The following is an 11,413-nucleotide window of genomic DNA, read 5'->3' on the forward strand; positions in this document are numbered from 1 at the left end:
TGCCGTCCTTTATGGATTTCTCCCAATTTTATTCCCAAAGAGGGTTTTTTGGGAGTTTTTTCGCCTGTCAGGTAGTAAATAAACAACTTAATGTAAGGCAGCCAACTGAGGCAAATGTCTTGAGAATTGGACCACATGAACTGTCTTAGATCTTATGATGAAGTGTGATTAACGGTGATCATTAATGATGTGTTGTAATTAAGGTGTACTAGTTATAAGATGAAGACAAACTATGCATGCTTTGTTATATTCACTCATTGAGGAATAAAGCCAAATGTATCTACATTGCACTGCATGAAAAGTGAGATTTTCATCCCCGTAAACGCCTGGAAATCTCCCTAATTTCTGACAATTTGCAACCCCGCGCACGTCGCGTTTGTCTGTGCCACAAATTGTCGGAAACGAACCATGACGTAGGTGGAGAGCTGGCGGAGGTGCGAATGGCCCGAATTAGCATATGAATGCAGCGAAACCGCAGGTGGCCGAGCGGAGCGGGCTTGAATATCCGTACTCCTTATTGGATGAAACCACAACTTACTAACAAATAAAATCACTCGTGATTGGCAGCAAAACCACACGTGGGCTGACCAGGCTTGAGTTTCCTTGTTCATGATTGGATGTAACCACAACTTTCAATCACTCGTGATTGGTTGGCAGATCTGTCGCTATTGGTCACCCGCCTCATTTTATTTATATATATTCATATATTCATATTATGCTGTATATTCATTTCATGGTTATCCTATGTAGGCTACAACACTATTGTTAGGATACCAACCAGGACATCAATGAATTTATAGAGAAAAAGAAAATTTGCCACATGTTTATGCAAAGAAAGAGCTTTATTAACAACATACAAACAACAACTACATACAAAGCGAGGATCTGCCCGCACTTGGGTAAAGGCGGTTTAAAAACTACAGCTCAGTAAACTGTCCGTTTGCCTCCTCGGGGTTGTAGACCGTCACTGGCGCCGTGTTTTCCGAGGCAGGTCTGTTGTGCAGGCGGCTCGTGTGCGTGTGGCGACCGTACAATCCACCCCGAGACCCCGCCAACAACGCCGTCCCCTCCGTCCGACGCGAGCTCCACGGTGGCGGATTTCCACCTCGTCATCAGCCAGCACACTTTGTCTCGATTCCAGCAGCTGTAAAAACAACAATGAATCAGTACTGTGCGATGCGATGCGTACGGACACAACACATCTATCAATGCACCTGAAAAAGTCAGCAAATAAACTTTTGACCCTCTTTCTTCTCGCTCGACTCCGCGCTGAACTCCGCAATGAGTGTTCCGGCTGAACCTGAAGCTCCTGCGTCCCGTCTCAAAATACGTCTCACAGGCGGCTGGAAAACAATTAAATGAGTGTGGTATGATTACAAAAAAAATCAAACTCAAGTCACAGTAACATTTAACAAGGAAGGAGAAACAGTAAACAGTGTCACTTACACACAATGACGTCGTCTAAATCTGGACTTTTCCCAGAGCAAATACGAGGTCACCGCCTCATTATGAGGCGAGATTAGTCTGTGAAAACAAAATGTACAGTTATGATCGGTATCTATACGTATATATTCCCTTATAGCGCAGAATGAAAGCATATTCTTTAAATCTTACCCTTTGCTCCGGTTCGTGGCGCCTGTAATTCGTCTCGGAGTTGTGAAGACGGTGCAGCGCTTCCTGTAAACGACACAGCAAAGAAAATACACTTTAATAAAGCTCTTTCTGCTCACTTGTAAGGCTACTAGGCTACGCTACTCTTAGCTTAGCTTGCAGTCATCGAACGTATTCTTACCGCTATCGTGGGATCGTGCGCCCGTCTCCTCTTTTTTGAGTCGGTTCCTCTCCTCCATGGACAGAAACCCGCAGAGTCCCGAACGCTCCAGTGGAGCGAACCGCTCGTTGATATCGGCAGTTTGTTGTTGGAGTTGACGAGACGATCCACTGAGAGCATTCAGCAGTTTCTTCAGTCTGTCTGCGGACTGGCCGAAAGTTGGTGACCGCGGAGAGGAGTTGAAGGCGAGTTGAACGCGAGACGTCGTCCCGCCATTATTCACGAAGCAGCAAAAACCAAACAAAGGAACTGGAGATACAGTTCTTCTGACTATAGTAACACACACGTGTCTGTTTGTATGCTCGTCTTGCAAGTACTGCTGGAGTCATGCCTATGACCTCACACGTGATTGGACGAGGAGTCTAAGGGTCCTCCAATCACATACGAGGTTATTGTTATACGGAAGGACCAGTATTTTAGGAAGACAAATGGTTGGGACTTTGAAACAGCTGATATGCTTTATGTAAAGCAGTGTTTTGGTGTCAGCAGAACGACTTTCCCTAGAAATCTGTACAGTGGTGCCTCTTTCTCCATTCCACCAGACACTCTTGAGTCTGACAGACATGCAATGTTGACAATGTATCATCACATGTACCTTTGTGTCACTGAGGTTGAATGTTTTGCCATGACATGTAAACGGGTAACATATATGAATGTAACTTACTCAATCGATAGATGCAGAGCATAAAGGTCAGTATATGTTCATGCTAATTGGTGTGGAAACACTAACAGTTTTGAGGAACCAGGAGTGTTACCAGGAGTAAACATGGTCTCAGAGTTCCGGATCAGAATTCGAAAACCACACACACTGTTTGAATGCAAATATTCTGTGTATCATGCTTTAATCATTTTTCTCTATCACTGCATAGGGACTGTTGTTTTCTTAATTTCTGTTTTTCAATTTAAAGGAAGAGCTCGCCAGCCAGCGTCGAACTTTGAGACAATGCAAAGAAGTCTGAAGCTGACCTGATGCTGATTATGACACATTTATTTTGAGACATGTGTTAAAATAACACATGCCTCAACAGGAGGGATGTAGATATAGAAATATTTTGTAGATATAGAAATATTTTTCCAAATTGAACGATGGGAAAACTTAACAAAAGAAATTACTAAAAGAAAGATTTAGATACTGGAGGAGGAACACCTGGGAAGAGCACACACACACACACACACATAGGCTGAAATGGTCGAGAAAACACCCGCACACACGAACGGAGGTGAACCACGGCTGAGAGCTCTCACTGAAGAACCAGCAGAGAACAGTGACATGGACAACCGCTTCTCAGGTTTATTGGACTCATGATTTAGTAAATACAAACAATTGTTTATTTCTGTGATAACAGTCTCCATTATGGCCAGCATTCTATTCCTAGGTGGATGCTGTTGCATCCTCTGCATCAGGACTCTTATCATTAGAATCATCAGAGAAGACCAGCCCCATGATGCCATTAGGTTTTATTAAATTAATGTGTCCTGTATCAATTTATACTGTACACATGACATCCGTGATGAAATGTTAAATCCTGGGAGAAGATCTTTCAATCTCTCCGACAGATTTCTTCCTCGTTTTATTCCCAAAAAGGGTTTTCGAGGGAGTTTTTGTTCTGTGCCAGGTACAAGTTAACAAGGTGTGTCCAGAAGCACATCTTATGATTAGAATGTGTAAGATGAAGCGTATCATATTGGATCGAACGTTATGCTAAACAAATAGAGACGACACATCTGACAAAACTGAGGAATTTGATGAACCGATCCCTCTGATTGGTTTTTACACCAAAATTGGTGTAAAGGGATGGATTGTAGGATATTAGAAACAAATTGACGATCCGGTTCATAAAATTAATAAAAATGCATATAGTGTACACCAGAATACAGCCATGATTCTGAAACTGTGTAATCAATATTGTAAAACCACTGTAATTCTGCAACTGTAATAGAATAATATCGATGCAGTTATGATTGTATTTGATGTAATGTAATCAACTGGAATGCATGCATGTAATACCTGAACAACAACTGATATTGACTAAGGATCATTCGAAATCCGAGTTACACTGAACTCACCAGAAGACCACTCCCAGAGGTGTGGACACTGACTTTCACACCTTTAAGCATTGTTATAAATATCTGTAGCAACCATTGTTCTCGAGTTCACTGGTGGAGGCGACAGACGGGCACTAGGGATGGTCAAAAGGACCGACCTGGGGCCTGTTGGTCGCTGAGACCAGCGGCTCCTCAGCTGAGATGTTCTTTTTACCGCAACGCCATCTCCTTTATTAAATACATTTGATTTGAACCTTTCGATCAGCGATGACCTCTGTCCGTCCAGCGTTTCTTCATTTTTGAACACAACACCGTCCTTGACCCTCTATCAGAACTACGACCAGCCATTATAAAGCAGTTTATAGTTGTTAATGTTGTGTCAAAGGGTACGACATTTAAACATGTTCTTGCACAAGTTTCCTGGCTTCATCTCCACCCGGACAGACATTTTTATGGACAGCCAATAGAAGTTTGGGGCTTGCAGGGAACAGACACGTCATACCCAGCATCATTTCTGCCAGTTGAGCGCATTGCTAGAAGATGTGTGGTTAATACATCCTTTGTGCATTTAAGTAAGACCAAAGAAAAGGTCACTGTAGTCCTGCCAGTATGCACTGTAGTCGAGCTCTAGCAGACTGTGATCTCTGCAGACCCCTCATTCTGATTCAAATGTTGTTTGCATGGAATGCTCATTTTACCTTGATTAAAACTAATTTTTTAAAGAAGTTATTTTGTGTATCTTTTTTACATAACATTTGCCATTGCTAATGGCGTACACAGTAATCTAGCATATTTGAATTAAATAAATCAATTCAAGCTCAAATGTAAGAGTCTATAGCTACTGAGCCTGATCTATTTGTACCAGAGATTTTCTTACCTTTTAAAAAAATGTCACCTGGGCTAAAACTCCCTCTGCGACCCTGATTTGCATTTGTATAGCTCACAGCATTTTCATTTACATGTCAAAGCCTCCCATAGAATTAGGAGGAGGGGGGTCATGGGGGGACAACTGCCAAGGGAGGCCCACATCAATTTCTGACAATTTACGGCAGTTTTCGGCGTTGCCCGCAAATTGCCGCAAACCTGAAATTCCACGACAATTTACAGTGCCGCATACTGCCGAAAATCCCACTTTTCATGCAGTGTTAGGTCTGACAATGCGAGTGGCGCATATGTTGTTTTTTCACTTCCGTCTCTACAAATAGCCGTTAACAGTGGTAGTTGATGAGAGGCCGGAGCATCCCGTCTGATTTTTGACTTGGGTTTCAAATCATTACATTGATGCACATTCGCTCTGGCTGCATTCCCCTGATAATATCTGTTCCTATTACCTCTTAACCCCCCTGTCTCATGGCGCTCCATCGGAGTAGATGACTGTGGTTTTTGTGACTCTAGCTCTGCTCCATGCTCCTGAAATTCCTCGTCCCAATCATCTGCAGGGACAGGCTCATCTTCCTCTGACTCAACCTGCCTCCCCCGCTCATCCTGTCCACGCCGGGTGATTGATTGCCGCTCTGCCTGGGCTATGACTTCTAACAAAGTTTCTTCTCCTGCAACTCTTCCTCCCCCTACATTAAATGAGGTCATAGGTCTGTGCTCGGGTTGCCGCTTCTTTACGACTGTCGAGTGACCCTGTGTTGTGTTAGGATTACTCCAATCGACAGGCTCCGGCTGGGGCCTGTCCTCCAAATATTGTACCGTCTCTGAGAGAAAAGCAGAAACCTTCTCCACCCCATCATTCTCTTCATGTGGATATGGGGTTACCTGTAACAACCCTTTTTGAACTACCAAAACCTGAGATTCTCCTGGATTAGTAGCTTTCCCTTGCCTCAGTGGCATCTGATGTGGTTCATTTAACAACCGATTAGCCTCCGCATATGGGCCTGTCGAGTAGGGAGGAGGCGCACTAGATTTACAACCGGTCTCATGCACTTTCTCTTCTCCTGCTTTGGTTTGCGGCAACTGCATTGCCGTCTTACTCACGAATACCGCATTTATTTCTCCCAGAAATGTTCTACAGTCCACTAAGAACTCATCTGCCTTTTCTGCACTTTTCTTCTCTTTTCCACAAAATCTCCCTTTAACGGCAAGGAGCGCATGCGCTTGGTCTTTTCCTCTTCTCGCCATCCTAAGATGGTCCTGCAGCTGCTCGCCTGTTGGTTGAGAATCCGTCTCCCTTCCAAACATTCCTCTTTCCTGCCTCTGTGCAACCCACTTCACATATTTTTTGTTACACATTTCCTATCTTTTCTAGGGTTTTATCCATATGTCTCTTATAAGTCTTAAATAGGGCGAAACCCAGAGTGCACTCTTTACACCTCTCCCATATCGTTATGGTTTCCTCCATTTTCATCACAGGTTATTTATTTATTCACACGTGGTTTTTGAACACAAGAGAAAGGACTCAATGCCCAATACTGTGAACCCAATCAAGAACCTTCTACTGTATTAGAGGAATACAGCGCTCGACTGTTGAGGCTTATAACACCAGTTCACTCGTATTGTTTTATTTCTCTCGTATTTATACCACCATCATTTAACTATGATTTTCCCTTTTACCCTTTAATACATATCCCCACAGATGTGTAATCCGGTCAAACACTTTTCACTGTCGGATTCTCAGTCCTTTTTCAAGTCCTGATACGCCCAGCTTCCAGGTTCGGTAAAACACCAGGAGTTACACCAACCACCCACACATTTCCCAGTATGAAAAACAACAAATCTTTCCCTGTGTCCTTATTTCTTCATCTAATATTCTAACCTGCCAGTCCAAGAATCACACGAGTAGGACTGCAGGACCAGAGGTATCTACGTACCACACAGATTGCAATTTGGATTTCTACAGACTAAGATTAACATAAATCCCTGCTCTATTCTAAACTGCCAGTCCACTGCATGCAAACGTGGGACTGCAGTTACCAGAGGTATCTACGTACCACACGGATTGTAACTTGGATTTCTGCAGACTAAGAGTATATATATTTTTACCTAAATCCCTAAACCTATGGACACTTATTCACTTTCCCTAACGTTGAATTCAGTGTGAGTATGTGCTTATACTTTACATGTGATCAACAGGAAATTTTCAAATTTAGTTTTAAATTTAGTGGTCTTATAACGACCTTATTCAGTCAATGGACAGAGACGAATTCTGCAGTTGACAACAAATATTTTTAGAAGTATCCAATCACAGACATTTTATTCATTTAGAACAAAAGGTTGTCTGCTTACCTGATTCTGTTTTGCGCGCCTGTTGTCAATGCTGAACCACGCCGCCGGTCCTTTCAGCTCGGTCCGAAAAACGGACGTCCCCGTCTTTCTTTGTCCAGGTCAGCAAATCACGTCGGGGTCACCAAATTGTAAGAATACGTGTTCAAGATTTGGAGCCTGGTCGGGGTTATCAAAAATTCAGCCGAACAACTTCTCTCGTTCTGGAAAATTTATTTGTCAGATCACAGGTCAAGTATCAGCGCTGCGTTTGCAAAGGCAGGAGCAGTTCAGGCAGCACACAGGCCGGAAGAACAACTAACTAACATCAGCAAGAACATCATGTTTTATAACCCTTGAAAGACAGAGAAGGAAAGATTTCTATTGGCCCTAAACTGGCGTAGAGGAGGACCTTCCACCTCCCGCATCTAAGATCCGGTCACATCCAATGTCCAGACTCCTGACTTAACGTAAACAGAGTGTGTATGTTGAATAGTGTTGGTGTGTCTCTAACCCCCCTTTGGCTGGTAAATCTTCTAGTTGACCCGCAGACCTTACATTCCTCAGCCAGGACATAAACTGACTCCCCATCCTGTCAGACTCGTGTCTGCCTGCTTGGCAGATCCTGCTTACCCCCTTACCTAACTCTTAAATCAAGACAAGACAGCGAACCCCCAACTAAGCCCATGAAAAGAACTTTTGATTATCATACTGAAAGAACCATTTGCAGGGAACCCAAAATCTTTTGACCACTCGGGCAAAAACTCTAGAGATTGATCTCTGTGGTGGAAATTTGTGGATTTAGCCCATGTGAGAAATCAAAAGTATCTTGAGCTTGCTTTGTGATTAAGTATTTATTACTAACTAGAATATAGGAAAAAGATAAAGAATACAGAAATCATCAGCACAAGTCGTAAGCACAGACAGAAGTCAAATGACTACAATTCAGCTGAAAAGGGACAGATGTTCCTTCCCCCAAAAGGAGCAGGAAGATCTGACAAAGTCAAAGAGGAGAACAGGAGGTTTTATACACTTAGGGGGGTTTGTGCTGCCTCAGGACAGCCCACCCCTCAAGAGAGATGTGGGAAAAGTAGCAGATGATGTAGGGGTGACCCTGTGACCCTCCCTTTATGGACCCAGACAATCAACAACATCTAAAAGGTCAGTCAGGGCACGCATGTTTTCATCTGTGTCTTATCTCACCCTGGACTGCCTTAAGTCACCGGCTCACATCAAGGGTCACATTCCTGAGAGCCTCACCCCACGCAGGCTCAACAATTTTCCCCCAACAATCTCCATATTTCCTTCTCATCAGATCCACAATGGGTCCCTCCGGAGAACCCATTTCCTTTTTACCTTTACCGTGTACACCACCCATCTTTCAGGCGTGGTGAAGTATACTTTTTATTACTTAAAATATAGTCGTCACTATAAGTCTTGATTTTCTTTTACGTAGGAAAAATACCAGTTAAAACCCAACCAGAACTATTGGTTAATAAATATAGGTCAAGGGCGCCAATATCTGTTTTCAGATTACCGTCCGAAAACCCCGATATTGTTTCTGTCTTCCTGTTAGGTCAAGGGCTGAGATTTTGCGATTTCAGTGAACTCTCAAAATCTCTCCTATCTTCCCCTTCGGTCAAGGGTCACAATTATGCGTTTTCAGAGTGTTAGTCTGAATACAATCGTAATACGCAAATTGCCCCTGTCTTCCCCTTTTAGGTCAAGGGCCACAATAATGCGACGCAAATTGCCCCTGTCTTCTCCCTTTGGTCAAGGGTCACAATTATGCGATTTTCAGATAGTTAGTCTGAATACAATCGTAAATGCGCACATTGCTCCCTGTCTTCCTCAGTAAAAAGTTGAATGCCGATGAACCGGAAATACTGCATAATTACTCTTATAATTTTATACACATTTTTCAAATAACCAGATAAAAAGACAAGTTATCATCATTAGAAGCCCAATCAAATAACCAAAATTTGGATTTTCTAAGAAGAGAGAGAAAAAATAATTTTAAAAAAATCCCATCTCGTGTGAAAATCTTCCTCATCGGATCGTGTTGAAGCCAATCAGGTCTCTTTTGGTCGCCGGTCCCCTCTCTCTGAGTGTGATGAGGTATAGGGCAGAATCACGTTTTGGTGGATCCTGAAGTGGCCACTTCCCGGACGTCCTCGGAGTCCCAACGGAGCTTCAAACGATCCCACTTCTGACACCAAATTGTGGTGGAAGATTTTGCACAGACAATCGTTAAGTAAGAAACAAAGGCTCTGAGTCAAGTATGTCTTTTCTCCGTTTATTTCCTTGCAAGGGAAAAAGGGTCACAACAGCTACGTGGTCAGTAGACTGTCAAGAACCTCCTTTTTTCCCCAACACATCGAGGCAGTTCTTATACCTAAGTTTAGATATCGGTGGCGTCAACAGAAACCGTTAACCATCTTGTTGAGTATCTACAGCCAGGGTACTGGGAACATCTTATCCATGTAAGACACGTCAGTTCTTTGACCGTGTCCCTGCTCTCCCAACATGCTAAAACAAAGGTGGTCATAGACATAACAAACACTTTGTTCAATCTCTACAGCTATGACGCTGGAAACATCTAATCCAAGTGGGAGACATCAGTTCTTATGTCAGGGCCTTTGTGATCTAAGCACTTGCAACTAATAAACTGGTTATACAAATGAAGCATTTAAAAGGGTCACATATCATTTTCCCATTACACCAGAAACACCAGAGTTTAAGCAGATGTGTATGGCTGATTTCGCAGCTACTTGTAGAATTGTCTATGGCCAGCAGAAAAAGGAAAAGACGTGTTGCACCTCCTCAATGACATGGGATTTGTGCAAAAGCGTAAAAAACGATAAGCCCGCCATCATCCGATTTTACCGCTGCTCACAGGGAAAATATCCAGAGAAGTTCTATGGCACATTACTGAAACTGTACATTCCTCACCGAACTGAAAAGACGACATTTCCCCACGTACGAGTCCTTCTACAAGAGTTGTTGTGTCCAACTACCAGGTTCTGACCATCCTGAGTATGTCTGTGACATTGTGAAACGAAACAAAGACAAATATGAGAAAAACAGCGAGGACATTGAGAATGCAGTGGAAGAATTTGAACAGAACAGAGGAGTGATTGATGAATGGTGCAATCTGGCTTCAGAATCTGAAGTGGAAAGGTTGGAATGTATCGAAGAACTGGAGGCAAGAGAGCCAGATCATTAAAATGTTCAAGAAAATGTTCCAGAATACACTAATCAAGCTAATGCTGCAATAGAAGCCAGATCCATCAGAGAGCCTCTGGCCTTTGACCCCACACTGCTATGACAAATGTATCAGAACCTGAACCAGAAACAAGCATGTGTCTTCTATGCAGTTAGAGACTGGTGCGTAAAGCGTGTCTGTGGCCTAAATCCTGGGCAGTTTTTTTTTTACATCAATGGTGGTGCTGGAACAGGAAAGTCCCATCTCATTAAATGCATCTACTCAGAAGCTGCTAAGATACTGTGCAAACTGCCCAGCCATTCTGAGGAGGTCGACATATCAAACCCCACGGTCCTGTTGACAGCTTTCACTGGAACTGCAGCCTTTAATATATCAGGATCAACACTGCACTCTCTGCTCAAGCTTCCACGAAGTCTGAAAACTCCATTTCAAGGACCAACTGGATGAAGTCCGATCAGAACTTTTAAATGCTGAAATCCTCATCATTGATGAAGTGTCCATGGTGTCAAAACCCCTGTTTGCCTATGTGGATGCAAGACTGAAACAGATCAAAGGTAGTCCCAAACCCTTTGGTGGAATATCAGTAATAGCTGTTGGAGACTTTTATCAGGTACCACAAGTGCGACAGTCCAAGACCCTCTGTGTGTACGAGCATCTGAGATGAGATTATGCGGCAGAAGGATGATGTTGCCTTTGCAGAGATGTTAAATCGGATCCGTGTGAAAGGAAAGTCAGATGAGTTGTCTCAAGCAGACAGAGCCTTGTTGTCACCGACCATCACTGAACCATCACTTTGTCGACCTGATGTCCTGCCCATCTTTGCAACTAATAAACAGGTTGATTCACACAACTCAGTAACATTATCTCTGCTGCATTCTAATATCACCAAGATCGATGCAGATGACTACAAGAAAGACCCACGAACTGGAAGAATGGCTCGTCAAGCCCAACCATACAAAGGAACCAGAAATGAGTTACCAGACACACTAAACGTAGGTGAAGGTGCTCGAGTCATGCTCACCAGAAACATAGATGTGTCTCAGGGATTGGTGAATGGATCGTTTGCTACACTAGTCAGGGTAATAACCTCAGAACAGAGTGGT

At 43.2% G+C, this 11,413-nt stretch overlaps 1 long non-coding RNA gene across 1 annotated transcript; it reads right to left on the reverse strand.

Annotated features, from left to right (window-relative positions):
- Positions 1 to 823: 823 nt before the first annotated feature.
- LOC144390906 (uncharacterized) lies at positions 824 to 3,750 on the reverse strand. Its single transcript, XR_013454721.1, has 5 exons — positions 1,793 to 3,750; positions 1,615 to 1,677; positions 1,447 to 1,524; positions 1,244 to 1,343; positions 824 to 1,144 (listed from the first exon to the last, which is right to left on the reverse strand). It is a non-coding gene; the product is annotated as an uncharacterized LOC144390906 (long non-coding RNA).
- Positions 3,751 to 11,413: the final 7,663 nt, after the last annotated feature.

The sequence above is a fragment of the Gasterosteus aculeatus genome, chromosome Y, assembly GCF_964276395.1.
Source record: "Gasterosteus aculeatus chromosome Y, fGasAcu3.hap1.1, whole genome shotgun sequence".
NCBI classification, from domain to species: Eukaryota; Metazoa; Chordata; class Actinopteri; order Perciformes; family Gasterosteidae; genus Gasterosteus; species Gasterosteus aculeatus.